Below are 14,890 nucleotides of genomic sequence, written 5' to 3' on the forward strand. Positions count from 1 at the left end.
AGGAGTGGTGGGCCCTCTTCTTGAACTGCTGCAGTCCTTGTGCTGATGGTGCTCCCCTCATGTAGGAGGCCCGGCCCTGAGGATGAATGGAAATGAGTGGAGTTTGCCTGCTGCCCAGTTCAAAGCTGCTTTATTCGAACGACCAGATTGACAGGAATAGACTGTAGTTGGGAGATCTGACACACACACCGTACAACAACTCCTGAAGACCTGCACAATTTAAATAACACTTGGGATGGTACTTCTATTTATTCTCTCGATGTGGGCGTCGCTGGCAAGGCCGGCATTTGCAGCCCTTGATGAGCTGGTGCTGGGCCTCCTTGAACCACAAGCGCTTCGAAACAACTGCCTGGCTTACTGGGCCACTTTAAAGGACGGTCAACCGTGTTGGTGTGGGACTGGAGACACATAGAGGCCCAGACTGGGTAAGGATGACAGGCTTCCTTCCCTGAAGGTCAGTGGTGAACCGGTTGGGATTTTTAATTACAAGAGAAACGGAGTGGCGGATCAGACCAGCAATGATCTAATTGAATTGTGGAGCAGGCTCGAGGGGCTGAATGGCCGACTCCTATTCCTAATGTTCCTGTGATGGTGTCGCAACCGAAATTGCAAATTTAAACTCTGGCCCAATACGCTGTATTAAATAAATGGTCTCCCCTCATGTAGGAGGCCCGGCCCCGAGGATGAATGGAAATGAGTGGAGTTTGCCTACTGCCCAGTTCAAAGCTGCTTTATTCGAACGACCAGATTGACAGGAATAGACTGTAGTTGGGAGATCTGACACACACCGTGTGCACAGAAAATACAGCAACTTTTGAGTGTTAACACCCTGCCTGTAACCCAAACTAATGGACTGCACAGCCTGAAAAGGATGTGGAAGCACAATAAGGAGATACTAGGACAGGTGACCAAAAGCTTGGTCAAAGAGGTAGGTTTTAAGGAGCGTCTTAAAGGAGGATAGCGAGGCGGAGAGGTTTAGGGAGGGAATTCCAGAGCTTAGGGCCTAGGCAGCTGAAGGCACGGCCACCAATGGTGGAGTGAGTAAAATCAGGGAGGCGCAAGAATATGCTGCCCCAAAAAGCTGTAGAAGCTACATCATTACATAAATTTAAAACAGAAATAGACAGTTTCCTAGAAGTAAAGGGAATTAAGGGTTACGGGGAGCGGGCAGGAATTTGGACGAGTCTAGGTTCGGATCGGACATGGCCCTGTGGGTAGTGGAGCGGGCCCAGGGGCCATGTAGCCTGATCCTGCTCCTATTTCGTGTGTCTAAGTCTGTTAGATTCAGGAGATGGTTCTGTGATAGTAGATTGGCGGTTAGGATCAGATCAGCCATGATCTTATTGAATGGCGGAGCAGGCTCGGGGGGCCGATTGGCCTTCTGCTCCTATTTCTTATGTTCTTATGTTCTAATTGGAGGAGTGCAGAGATCTGGGAGGGTTGTAGGGCTGGAGGTGGCCACCAGAGATAGGGAGGAGGGGCGAGGCCACGGAGAGATTTGAAAACAAGGATGAGAATTTTAAATTTGGGGCGTTGCCAGACCGGGAGCCAATGCAGGTCGGTGAGCACGGGGGTGATGGGTGAACGGGATATGGGTGCGAGTTGGGACAGGACACGGGGCAGCAGAGTTTTGGATGACCTCAGGAGAGCATTGGAATAGTCGAGTCTAGAGGTAACAGAGGCATGGATGAGCACATTCAATAGTAACTTTCAAAAGGGAATTGGATATTTTGCTAGAAAAGGGGGGGGAAAAAAGTGCAGGGCTGTGGGGAAAGAACGGAAGTGGGGTGGGGGTAGTGGGGCTAATGGGATCGCTCTTTCAAAGAGCCGGCACAGGCACGATGGGCCGAATGGCCTCCTTCTGCGCTGTATGATCCTCTGAAAAGTGCAGAGCTTCCTTACACGGTTAAACTCTCACCTCTCCGCCCACCCTATTAAATACTTTCACAGCCGAGGTTCATTTCTATTGCGCGGAGATTATATTTGGATATTATTTAAATTTATTTTTCATCAGGAAAGCAATTTACTGACTGGGCTGGAGTCATTCTGGATGAAGATGCCGTGAGTGGATGGCTGGTCACTGTGATTACAGACTGGCGTCAGAAGTGAGCACTGATTTGTCGAGGACACTTGCAGTCACCTCATCGGCAGCAATAATTGCCTCTCAGTGGTCTCATTCTCAAATTTGATTTTTTTTTTTAAAAGCTACCTGGAGCCAAAAGCACCATTTCCCCCCCCCCCCCCCCTTTAATATCATCACTAGAAGTCTCAATCAAACTTCGAAATCGGAGAGGAAATCTAAAAACATTGCAAAAATAATTACCTGAAAATACTAATAAATATTTATATGGGCGAGTCACAGAAAGCATTCTGAAAATGCAGGCCATTATAAAGAAATATGCCAACCATGACATCCCAATGTTTGCTATTCTCTCCCATTCGCTCCAGCTCCCACTGACGGAGCTATCGCTTCATTCCCATTGTTTAACATCCTACTTGATTAAACCCCCTTTCCATAACTCTATCGTACAGAATCCCACTGGAATAAACAACTTGCTATTTAATCTACTGGACAGACAGTTCAAAGGGAAAAAACTCACATTTATGTAGCGCCTCGGAACCACTTGAATTACGCAGGGAGATGGCTCGTAAAGGTCGTGTAAAATCTATTACAAGACTTTGTAGAAGGTATCTGTAAACGTTTTTACTATAAATAAAACATATATCTTTGAAAATGCTGCATTAATATAGTTTTAGCAATTGAAATGTCAGCTTTTATTATTAAGATGATTATTTTCTTGTGAAAGAATTTGAAGATTATAGAAACATACAATAGGGTCCTCGTACTGCGAATAGCAATGCATAACTTGGAGAATAGAATGAAAGGCTCGCATTTCTGTAGCGCCTTTCACCACCTCAGGACGTCCCAAAGCGCTTTACAGCCGATGAGGTACTTTTTGAAGTGTAGTCACTGTTGTGATGTAGGGAACGTGACAGCCAATTTGCGCACAGCAAGCTCCCACAAACAGCAATGTGATAATGACCAGTTCATCTGTTTTAGTGATGGTGGTTGAGGGATAAATATTGTCCAGGACACCGGGGAGAACCCCCCGCGCCCCCCCCCCCCCCCCCCACCCCCGCTCTTCTTCGAAATAGTGGCCGCGGGATCTTTTACGTCCGCCCGAGAGAGCAGACGGGGCCTCAGTTTGACGTCTCATCTGAAAGACAGCACCTCCGACAGTGCAGCACCGCACTGGGAGTGTTGGCCTAGATTTTTGTGCTCGAGCGGAACAGGGTAGAAGGTCGCAGCGGGGGACCACTGGAGACTGTCCACGACAATCGGAGAAGATCAGGTGTCGATGGGATGGTGTGGGGGTGGCAGGCAGGGGCTCAGAACGTGGCGGCGAGGAGGGGTGGGGGGGACCGGGAGAGAGCCCAGGGTGGAGAGATCGCGGGGAAGGTAGAGAGCGCAGAAACACAAAACTAGGAGCAGGAGTTGGTCATTCGGCCCTTCGAACCTGCTTCGCCATTCATAGAAATATAACATAGAAACATAGAAGATAGGAGCAGGAGTAGGCCATTCGGCCCCTCGAGCCTGCTCCGCCATTCAATGAGATCATGGCTGATCATCCAAACTCAGTACCCTGTCCCTGCTTTCTCCCCATATCCCTTGATCCCTTTAGCCTTAAGAAATATATCTAACTCCTTCTTGAATATATTTAATGAATTGGCCTCCACTGCCTTCTGTAGTAGAGAATTCCACAGGCTCACCACTCTCTGGGTGAAGAAATTCCTCCTCATCTCTGTCCTAAATGGCTTACCCCTTATCCTTAGACTGTGACCCCTGGTTCTGGACTCCCCGGCCATCGGGAACATCCTTCCTGCATCTAGTCTGTCTAGTCCTGTTAGAATTTTATAAGTTTCAATGAGATCCCCTCTCATTCTTCTAAACTCCAGTGAGTATAAGCCTAATCGACCCAATCTCTCCTCATACGTCATTCCTGCCATCCCAGGTATCAGTCTGGTGAATCTTCGCTGCACTCCCTCCATGGCAAGAACATCCTTCCTCAGATAAGGCGACCAAAACTGCACACAATACTCAAGGTGTGGTCTCACCAAGGCCCTGTAAAACTGCAGCAAGACATCCTTGTTCCTGTACTCAAACCCTCTCGCTACGAAGGCCAACATACCATTTGCCTTCTTAACCGCCTGCTGCACCTGCATGCTTACCTTCAGCGACTGGTGCACAAGGACACCCAGGTCTCTTTGCACTTCCCCTTCTCCCAATCTATTGCCGTTCAGATAATAATCTGCCTTCCTGTTTTTGCCACCAAAGTGGATAACCTCGCATTTATCCACATTAAACTGCATCTGCCATGCATCTGCCCACTCGCCCAACCTGTCCAAATCATTCTGGAGTTTCTAGGCATCCTCCTCACAGCACACACGCCCACCCATTCAATATGATCATGGCTGATCTTCTATCTCAATGCCATTTTCCCGCGCTCTCCCCAATAGAACAGGGGGGAGAGATCACTGGGGGGGCGGGGGAGGCCGATCACGGCTGATGGTTTGTTTGAAGGACCGGGAGTGGGGGGGAAGTACTCCTCCTCCGTCAGGTTCACAAGCAGTGATGGCAATTTACTTGCTGAATTTGGCGGCCCTCATGGGTTTCCCCGAGCCCGTGGGAAATCCGGCCCGCATCCGTTAAATTCAAATGGCTTCCAAAATATGCGGAATGGCGCCTCATTTAAATATTATGGGGAAAAATTCAGTATCGCCCCATTTGGGGCGCCATTATCGGCCGTGCGCAAATTTTAGCGCCTGGCGGTAATTATCGCCTCCGGCAAACTTGGCTTTTATCGCCCCTGGAGGTGATTGGAGCGCTAAATCAGGCACTTCACACCTGTCCTAAGGCGCAAAGGCCGAAGAGCGAGGCGCTACCTCAGAGCGCGGGCAAAGCAAGGAAGGGCAAATCAAAATTGACCTGCAAAGTGCTGCTCAGTACTCAAAAACTCCTTCACACAGCGTTGAATCTCTCCAGAAGTCTCTCTCTCTCTCTCTCTCTCTCAGACTGGGCGGTGCAAAAATGTCACCGACAAAAAAAAAGGCAGGAAGCGGTCGCCTTTAAATAGCGCTCCCCCCAGTCCCTTTCTGACAGCAAAATACTCCCCTCAACCTGTCGTTGCTAGCGGCAGGCGGTAAGGCAGGGGACGCCACTCAATGTACAGTCCAGGGCGCTAACGGGGCGTTGCGCACTCGACTGACGTCACAATCTGCCGGCGCAGGAGATCGTGGCGGTAGTGTTTAGCGCCGCTGCAAAATGTCTAGTTAATTTCGCGAGCGGCGCAAACATCGCCCCCCCCCAAACCTGCCACGGATTTGACATATTTACCAATTTAACTCCCGACCCCCCACCCCCGACCCTCTCTGGGGAGGCGGCTAAAAGTCCCCCTGTTATGACTGAAGAGGTCAGAGTTTGAGAGGAGAGCTTCCATTGCGTTGGCTCTGTGCCGGTCTCCGGGCAAGAGCTATCCCCCCTGGAGCGGACTGACCTCAGGCCAGGACCAGAAATCAGTAGGCCGGGAATGGGCAATCACTGCGCGCCCAAAAGATTGCACAGAGTCGGAGGTCCAATCAAGGCCAGGCGAGGAGCTGATTGGAAAGCTTAATTCTCATGAATCAATATTGATTTATTCAGTCCCGATTACGTAAATTAGATCCATCGCATCTCATCCAAGTCTTGAGAAATCAAACCTGTCGGACTGAATTAATGCCAGTCGCATTATTTCCCCCTCCGACAAGGGGCTTCCAAGTGCCAGGAGCCCAGCTTGGATAATTGCCTTCCTTCTGCCTCAGCTGCTTGTATTAAGTCTGAAGTTTGCTGCCACGATTACAATCAGGAGTCTCTTGCACTGCTTTGCTGCTCGAAGGTGATTAATCTGATTACTCGACCTTCCTCGCAACCGTGACAGAAGTCGCAATGTATTCCAAAAATCGCTCTGGGACAGGAGTTGTAGTTCGTCTTCTCATCGCTTTCTATTTTTTTCTTGCGAAGCTTGTGCCCATCAGCCGTGGCTCAGTGGGCAGCACTCCCCCCCCCCCCCCCCCCCCCCCCCCCCGAGTCCCGCCCTAGAGCCTCGAGCACATCATCGAGAATAACACTCCTGTGCTGCACTGTCGGAGCTGCTGTCTTTTGGATCATACAATCATCGAATAGCACAGCACAGGAGGAGGCTATTCGGCCCATCGAGTCTGTGCTGGCTCTTTCGAAGAGCAATCCAGTTAGTCCCACTCCCCTCGCTCTTTCCCCATATCCCGGCAATTTCTTCTCCTTCAAGTCTTTATCCAATTCCCTTTCAAAGGCCACTATTGAATCTGTATCCTCCGCCCTATCAGGCAGCGCGTTCCAAATCCTAACCACTTGTTGCGTAATAAAGTTTTTCCTCATGTCGCCTAATCTGAAGAAGGGTTCGACCCGAAACGTCAACTCAAATTTTTGTCCACGGATGTTGCCTGACCTGAGTTTTCCAGCATTTTCTGCTGTTCTTTCACCTTAAATCTATGTCCTCTCGCTGTCCTTCAGCCATTGGAAACCATTTCTCTTTATTTACTTATCGAAAGCCTTCATGATTTTAAACACCTCTATCAAATCTCCTCTTAGCCTTCTCTGCTCTAAGGAGAACAACCTCAGCTTCCATCGCCTATCCAAGAACTGTATTCCCTCATTCCCTGGAACCATTCTAGCAAATCTCTTCTGCAACCCGCTCCAAAGCTTTCACGACCTTCCTAAAGTGTGGTGCCCAGAATCGGGCACAATACTCCAGAGATGAGACGTTAAACCGAGGCCCCCGTCTGCTCTCTCAGGTGGACGTAAAAGATCCTGTGGCCACTATTTCGAGAGGAGGTGGGGAGTGCTCCCACGGTATCCTGGCCAATATTTCTCCCTTAAGCAACATCACTAAAAAAAAACATATTATGTGGTCATTGTCACATTGCTGTTTGTGGGAGCTTGCTGTGCACAAATTGGCTGCCACTTTTCCTACATTGCAACAGTGACCACACTTCAAAAAGTACTTCATTGCCTATAAAGCGCTTTGGGACATCCTGAGGTCATGATAGGTAGGAGCACAGGGGTCACAGTCTAAGGATAAGGGGTAAGCCATTTAGGACAGAGATGAGGAATTTCTTCACCCAGAGAGTGGTGAACCTGTGGAATTCTCTACCACACAAGGCAGTTGAGGCCAATTCATTAAATATATTCAAAAAGGAGTTAGATATATTTCTTAAGGCTAAAGGGATCAAGGGATATGGGGAGAAGGCAGGGACAGGGTACTGAGTTTGGATGATCAGCCATGATCTTATTGAATGGCGGAGCAGACTCGAGGGGCCGAATGGCCTACTCCTGCTCCTATCTTCTAAGTTTCTATGTAACATAGGAATATAGGAACAGGAGGAGGCAATTCAGCCCCTCGAGCCTGTTCCGCCATTCAGTGAGATCATGGCTGATCTGCGCTCTAACTCCATATACCCATTGATGTAAAAAGACTACTGAGCACTTGGTTTGCGTATAAAACAAGGCTTTAATCAACTGTTTCACAACCAGGAGATTCTAGTTACATCACTAGTTCCTGGTTACAAAAACATCCTGAGCAAGCTGGGCCCACGCCCGAGTATTTATACTCCTTGGATGGCGCCACCAGCTGGCCGCCCAGTGTTACTTCATGAGTCATTTCTTCATGAATGACGAGATTCATGACACCCGTCTTGGGCCCTATCCCTTAATACCTTTGGTTAACAAAAAGGTGCTATAGAGATGCAAGTCTTACTTTCTTTTCAAGGTCGGGGGGGGGGGGCAACTTTAAGAGGAGCTGACACATGACCAATTCGGGTGAAGATTCCAGGGGCCGGCAGTTCTCCCGGTATCCTGGCCAACATTCCTCCCTCAACCAACGCCAGAAGCAGATTAACTAGTCACTCATCGCTCAGTGATGTTTGGGATCTCGCTGTGCACAATTTATTTGCTGCATTTGGTCCACACCGCTGAGTACAGTTCAAAAATAATTCGTAGGGTTTGAAGCCCATTTGAACATCCTGAGGACGTGACAAGACCCTAAATGACAATGACCAGATCATCTGTTTTTATGGTGATGTTGGTTGAGGGATAAATATTGACGAGGACACCAGGAATAACTCTCCTGCTCTTCTTCAAAATAGTTTCCTGGGATCCTTTGCGTCCACCTGAGAGAGATCAGACAGTGCAGCACTCCCTCAGCACGGCACTGGGAGTGTCAGCCTAGCTTTATGTGCTCAAGTCTCTGGAGTAGGACTATGAACCCACGACCTTCTGACTCAGAGGCGAGGGTGCTGCCCACTGAGCCACAGCTGACTGCGACATTACATCACTTCAAAAGTACTTCATTGGCTGCAAAGCGCTTTGGGCCATCCTGATGTTGTGAAAGGCGCTATATAAATGCAGGTCTTTTTAAATAAATACCGGTTTCATTCTTGCTTTCTAACTGGAACACTGCCCACTGAAAGAGGAGATGGCTGTAATCAAAAGTTCCTGTAACAGTCATAACGGCACAGAAGGAGACCATTCGGCCCATCGAGTAAACCTCACAGAAATCACTAAGACACAATCTCATTAGCCCCGATTTTAATTCCCCACGCCTGGTGGAATCCAGGTGGGGTGAATGAATTCCCCACGCCTGGTGGAATCCAGGTGGGGTGAATGTTAAAATAAAGGCAGTGAGAGTGACCCAGGCCCCTGTGAACCAGCTGCCTTTGTGTCGTGTCCCGCTGTTAACCTGCTCTTTTGAGCGGGCGAGAGGGACGTGTGCAGGAAGGTGGCGGGGTCCCCTTTAACTATGCAGGCCGGGTTCCAATGACATCCTCAGGACCCGGTCTGCTATTTTAACTGGAGGCCTGAGCCGAAGGAAGCGGTGACGGAGGGGGGGGGGGATCGTGGGTTAGAAGAGGCCCAGGCAGGTAAGATTACATTAATTTTTTTAGGTTTCCTTCTGGGCCAGGAGGAGCCCCTCTGGGCCTCACCAGGAAGCCTTGCGCCTCCCTTGCCCCGAGCATCCCCGGTCGTGATGGGCCCCCCCCCCCCCCCCCCAACTTAACCTGACTGTCGGGGACTTTCCCTACAGCCTTCGACTACCCGAATTCCCGTTCCCGCCCACTGGCCGGATTCAGGCGGGAGTCCGGCGAGATTTATGCAAATGAGGCCCGGCTGTTAAAATCGTCTGGGTCAACAGGTTATTCAGCTGCATGGGGCATCACAGGCAAACGCCTTTAGGAGTTCACGACGGAGCTGTTGATTTCAGGCTCTCTCCTGACACCTGGTGGTCACTTCAGGCCAAGCCACTGGTTGAACAGCTTGGCCCAGAAATTCCCTACCTTATCGCCACGAGTTAGCACCGCAATCCTGGCGAAAATTGACGGCCGCCACTCTAGCCCCCTTCTCTGGCACAGGATTCGGCGGCCGCTATTTTGGTGAGGGCCTTAGTGCTGCCGATAGCAGCGCTGGCCCTGGAGATGCAAACGTAGAGAGCGCGACATCAGTCGGCGTGCACACTGACTTAACGTCACGTTCTGCAAACTTGGACCTTAGCGCTGAGTTCAGCGCTGGGTCCTAAGCTCGCTCTGAAAAGCGAGCGTGCAGCAGCCTGAGAGAGATGCTGTCAGCACTTCTTAAAGGGACACACCGATCTTTCAGGTAAGTTTGCATTTAAGCTTCTGGGTTGGGATTTTTAAATGTTTTATTGAAGTAGCGGTTTGGTGCAATACATGTTAAAAGTTTTTTAAGTGCGCAGGGAGTGCTGCTGGACGCTTGCAAGGCCTCGGATGGTAAAGGAAGGCCCCTGAGAAGACAGAAAATGCTGGAAATACTCAGCAGGTCAGGCAGCATCTGTGGAGAGAGAAACAGAGTTCACGTCTCAGATCGAGATGCTGCCTGACCTGCTGAGTATTTCCAGCATTTTCTGTGTTTATTTCAGATTTCCAGCATCCACTCGCAGAGGGAAGAGGAAGACGCAGAAGAGGAGGAAGCAGAAGAAAGAAAGAAGCAACCAAGACAGTCCCTTTCTGGCCGGGATATCCGGGGTGGAATTATTCGCCTGCGGTACCAGTGACCATAACCCCAATTCCCCTTTCAACATTAGTCCCACACCTTACCTTCCCTCTGTTACTGACCATCACAACATCCTCTTGGCCACAAGGCTGAAATAAAAGCCACCACAAAGCAAACTTTCCAATCCAACTTTATACATCTATCCATCCACTATGACTTCAAGAAATCAACTCATCACCCTTATGCATTCTCTTAGTGCCTGTCTTGAGTGTGTCTTTGCCTATCCTACTGATGTCACACAGTGCTACCCCAGTGGCTGCAGCATGGCTGGTGGAAGGCTGCTGACTTTCAGTGGGGGACACTGCAGATGGCCTTGCTGGTCGACCTTGAGGAGTTGGTGGCTGGGAGTGTCAAATCGAGTGACGGTGTTTCTTCTTGTTCTTCTTCACCCTCATCTCCCTCTTCTTGGTCACCCACTGGCTGGGCAGGCTGCATTTCTTGGGTGTGTGAAATGAGGAAGGCACAAGGGTGGAGTTGTGGTGAGGGGAGGACGGGAAAGCAAGAGGTGCATGCGAGAAGGAGGATAACGTGTGAGGATACCAGCATCTTGTATCCTTTCAGCCCCACCGGTGGCCAAGGGCCCTGCCATGCTCCTGCCAAGAATGGCCTGCACCGTCTCCTCTAAGGGGATGAGATGGAGCTAGGAATGGGAGATGTGCTTTGTGTTTGGAACAGATTGTTGGTAGGTGATTCCGCGGGGGGGGAGTCGTGCATTGAGAAGTGTGTGAGGCTAGTGGTGCGGTTGGTAGGAGACGGCTTTTGAAGATGCATTCACTGACCTTGACCAGTGGTCTGAGGTCATGAAGCTTCTTTGGGCACTGGAGCCAGGTGGTTGGGGGGGGTGGGGGTGACACACTGCTGGCGGTAACCGCCTCAGTGATCTGGTCCCACATCGCTCTTTCTGGAGAGCCTCCTGGCCCCTGTGGGTAGAGGACCTCTCTTGCAGTGTTGACCCCAGCACAAAGCTGGAGTGCTGTGTGCGAGACCCTGGGTGCCCCTCCCCTGGCTTGCTGAGCCATTTGTGTTAGTGTTGAAGCACTGTTTAGCATTTTTCTAGGTGCGGAAGGGAATTCAGCTTTAAGAGCGGAAGACTCCCATTTCGGAATTCTTTTTAATTTTTTTTTCCAGAGGGCAGTTGAGCTGCGAGGGCTAAAAACGGTCTATTTTTACATGATTTAAAAAAAATTTCATTTCAGAAGGCAGTTCCCCTTTAAGTGACCGACTGCTTTCTGAAATGACAGCCTCGCTTTAAGAGAAGGCTGTTCTTGCTACGGCCACGCTACACTGGGGCCTCCTGACGGGACAAACACCACCAGAACGGCCTTGCACGATAAGTTTAGCGTTGGGCTAGTGTTAATTAGCAACCAGCGTCAATTTACCGGCCCTGTCACTGCCATCAATTTCGGCAGGCGTTAGCACCGGCTCACGGTGGCATTGGCAGGTTTTTAGCGATGTGGAATTTCTAGGCCTCTGTGCTTCAGATGTATCTTAAGCCAAGGCCTCGTCTGCCTTACTTCTCCCTCAACCGATGCCACTAAAAATACTATGTCCTCTATTCCATTCCCCTGTTATGACCACGCAACCTCGTTCATGCCTTCCCTGGCAGATTCATTAGAAAACTCAGGCTTCATGAAGTGTGAGCTCCTGTAGATGTTCGCCTACTTTGAATAAAAGAAAACAATTGATTCCTGTCTGGTACTGTACGGCCTGTGTGTGTCTCAATGTGAGCTCCTGTACATGCACAGCGCACAGCGGGTAAAAGGAAATGATTCACTCCTGTCTGGTACCGTATGGTCCATGTGTGTCTCAGTGTGAGCTCCTGTACATGCACAGCGGGTAAAAGGAAACAATTCACTCCTGTCTGGTACCGTATGGTCCATGTGTGTCTCAGTGTGAGCTCCTGTACATGCACAGCGGGTAAAAGGAAACGATTCACTCCTGTCTGGTACCGTACGGTCCATGTGTGTCTCAGTGTGAGCTCCTGTACATGCACAGCGGGTAAAAGGAAACGATTCACTCCTGTCTGGTACCGTACGGTCCATGTGTGTCTCAGTGTGAGCTCCTGTACATGCACAGCGGGTAAAAGGAAACGATTCACTCCTGTCTGGTACCGTACGGTCCATGTGTGTCTCAGTGTGAGCTCCTGTACATGCACAGCGGGTAAAAGGAAACGATTCACTCCTGTCTGGTACCGTACGGTCCATGTGTGTCTCAGTGTGAGCTCCTGTACATGCACAGCGGGTAAAAGGAAACGATTCACTCCTGTCTGGTACCGTACGGTCCATGTGTGTCTCAGTGTGAGCTCCTGTACATGCACAGCGGGTAAAAGGAAACGATTCACTCCTGTCTGGTACCGTACGGTCCATGTGTGTCTCAGTGTGAGCTCCTGTACATGCACAGCGGGTAAAAGGAAACGATTCACTCCTGTCTGGTACCGTACGGTCTGTGTGTGTCTGTGTCAGCTCCTGTACATGCACAGTACATATCAGTCCAAAGATGTGCAGGTTAGGTTGATTGGCTATGATAAATTGACCCTTAGTGTTAGTGGGATTAAATATGTGGTATTACGGGGATAGGGTGGGATATGTGTCGGTGCAGGCTCGATGGGCCGAAATGGCCTCTATCTGCACTGTGGGGTTTCTGTGATTCTGTGATTGTGATATGGTTATCAGACTTGTATTTAAACAGTAACCTCAGTAAGGTGTATATGCAAACCGCCTGATATTTGGGAGCATGACAAGGTGTGTTCAGGATGAAGCAGGCTGTGGGCAATAGTCTGCTAGATCAGAGAAGGTTTGATTGTGCAAATAAAATATAAGAGAAATTTAAAAAGCTGCTCTCAGTTAAAGTGACCATGAAGCTGTCGAATTGTTGTAAAAACCGAACTGGTTCACGAATGTCCTTTAGGGAAGGAAATCTGCCGTCCTTACCCAGTCTGGGCCTGTATGTGATTCCAGCCCTACAGCAACATGGTTGACTCTTAACTGCCCCCTGAAATGGCCCAGCGAGCCCCTCAGTTGTATCAAAGCTTCAGGAAGAAGGCCCACCACCACCTTCTCAAGAGGCAACTAGGGATGGGCAATAAATGCCGGCCTTGCCAGTGACACCCACATGCCATGGATGAATTTAAAATAAAATAGTGTAGGACTCCTATAAGAACAGGTGATCCAGGGCTGACTTCACTCCATAGTTAACCAGTTAGCTGAGATTCTGTGAAAGGAGAAACCTGGATATAGCGAGTGATTTCTTTAACTTCAAAAGACAGAAAGATAAAGGCCTAGAAATTCACTATAGCCCCGTTTGAGGCGCCAGCCTGGCCAGGGCGCTAAAAGTAGCGCCCCGGAAGCAGTCGCGGCCGCCCACCGGAAATTCAGTTGGAGCGCCCCAGAGGGAAGCGCGGCGCTACTGGAGGCGCCCAGCATCCCTCTTGGGGCGCTGCAGCTGAATATCGCTGCGCAACGCGCCACAGCGCCACACGCTGCGGCACGCCGCACTGCGGTACTGCAGGCCTTCCTCCCCTACTTAAAGGGGAGGGGCCTTGCTCACCGCGATCTGGGGCCCAGCTGGGCCCCCGAGGATCGCGAGTGCCGGGAAAAGAGCCCGGCACCGAGGAGAAGTGCCGGGCTCTTGCTACCGCCGCAGGTAGGCCTCCCCTGAACCGGTCGCACATAGCGTCCGGCGTTAAATCAGGGGGCGCTTCTAAATATCGCGGCCGGGGCGTCAGCGGGATGCTGCGCACACCGATGACGTCATCAGTTGCGACGCAGCGCTAACGGCTAGCGCCACCACTAGCGTCCCGCTGAATTTAGCGGGAGGCGTGGCCAGTGGCTTGCGACCCACTTAGCGCCCTCTTAAGGCGCTAACGGGTGGCGCAGCCCACTGAATTTCTAGGCCAAACACTCTTACAAAAAGAAAATACTGCAGATGCTGGAAATCTGAAATAAAAACAGAAAATGCTGGAGATACTCAGCAGGTCAGGGCAGCATCTGTAGAGAGAAACAGAGTTAACGTTTCAGGTCGATGACCTTTCGTCAGAACTGTAATGATCAGTAACATGTCATTCTGTCCATGCGAACTCATTTGTTTTATGTAGCAGGTCTCGCAGACAGGCTGTCTTGACTGACAAGTTAGGAATGAACTTTCCAATGAAGTTTATCATCCCCATGATGCGTAGCACTCCTTTTTTGTCAGTGGGTCAGGGCATGTTGAGTATGGCGTTTACTTTTTCCATATCTGGCTCTATTCCTTTACCAGATAGATTATCTCCTAGGAAAGTGACTTCCTGGACGCCAATCTGACACTTGGCTTTGTTGAGCTTCAGTCCATTCCGGCGTATGCTCTGTAGCACTTTAGTCAGTCTCTCATTGTGTTCTTTCAGTGTGGAGCCCCAGATGATGATGTCATCAACATAGACTCGAACTCCTTCCAGACCTTCAATTATGTGTTCCATCGCTCTATGAAAGATTTCAGATGCAGATATTATCCCGAAAGGCATTCTGAGGAAACAATACCTGCCAAATGGTGTGTTGAAGGTACAGTATTTAAAATTAATATTGAACGTACCAAATGAAGTACAAAGACTGTTTAAAATTAATACTGTTTAAAAGTAATATTGTATGTACCCAACAAATGTCAAATCGATTGACACCTACAGAATGTTAGAAAACTGTACCTTTTTGCAATGTAAGCTTTGGCAATATGGTTCTCTGTAAACTTTCATGCCAATAAAGCATTTGAATTGAATTGAATTGA

This window comes from Somniosus microcephalus, chromosome 34 (genome assembly GCF_052327205.1).
Source record: "Somniosus microcephalus isolate GS21.2 chromosome 34, FLI_Smic_1.0, whole genome shotgun sequence".
NCBI classification, from domain to species: Eukaryota; Metazoa; Chordata; class Chondrichthyes; order Squaliformes; family Somniosidae; genus Somniosus; species Somniosus microcephalus.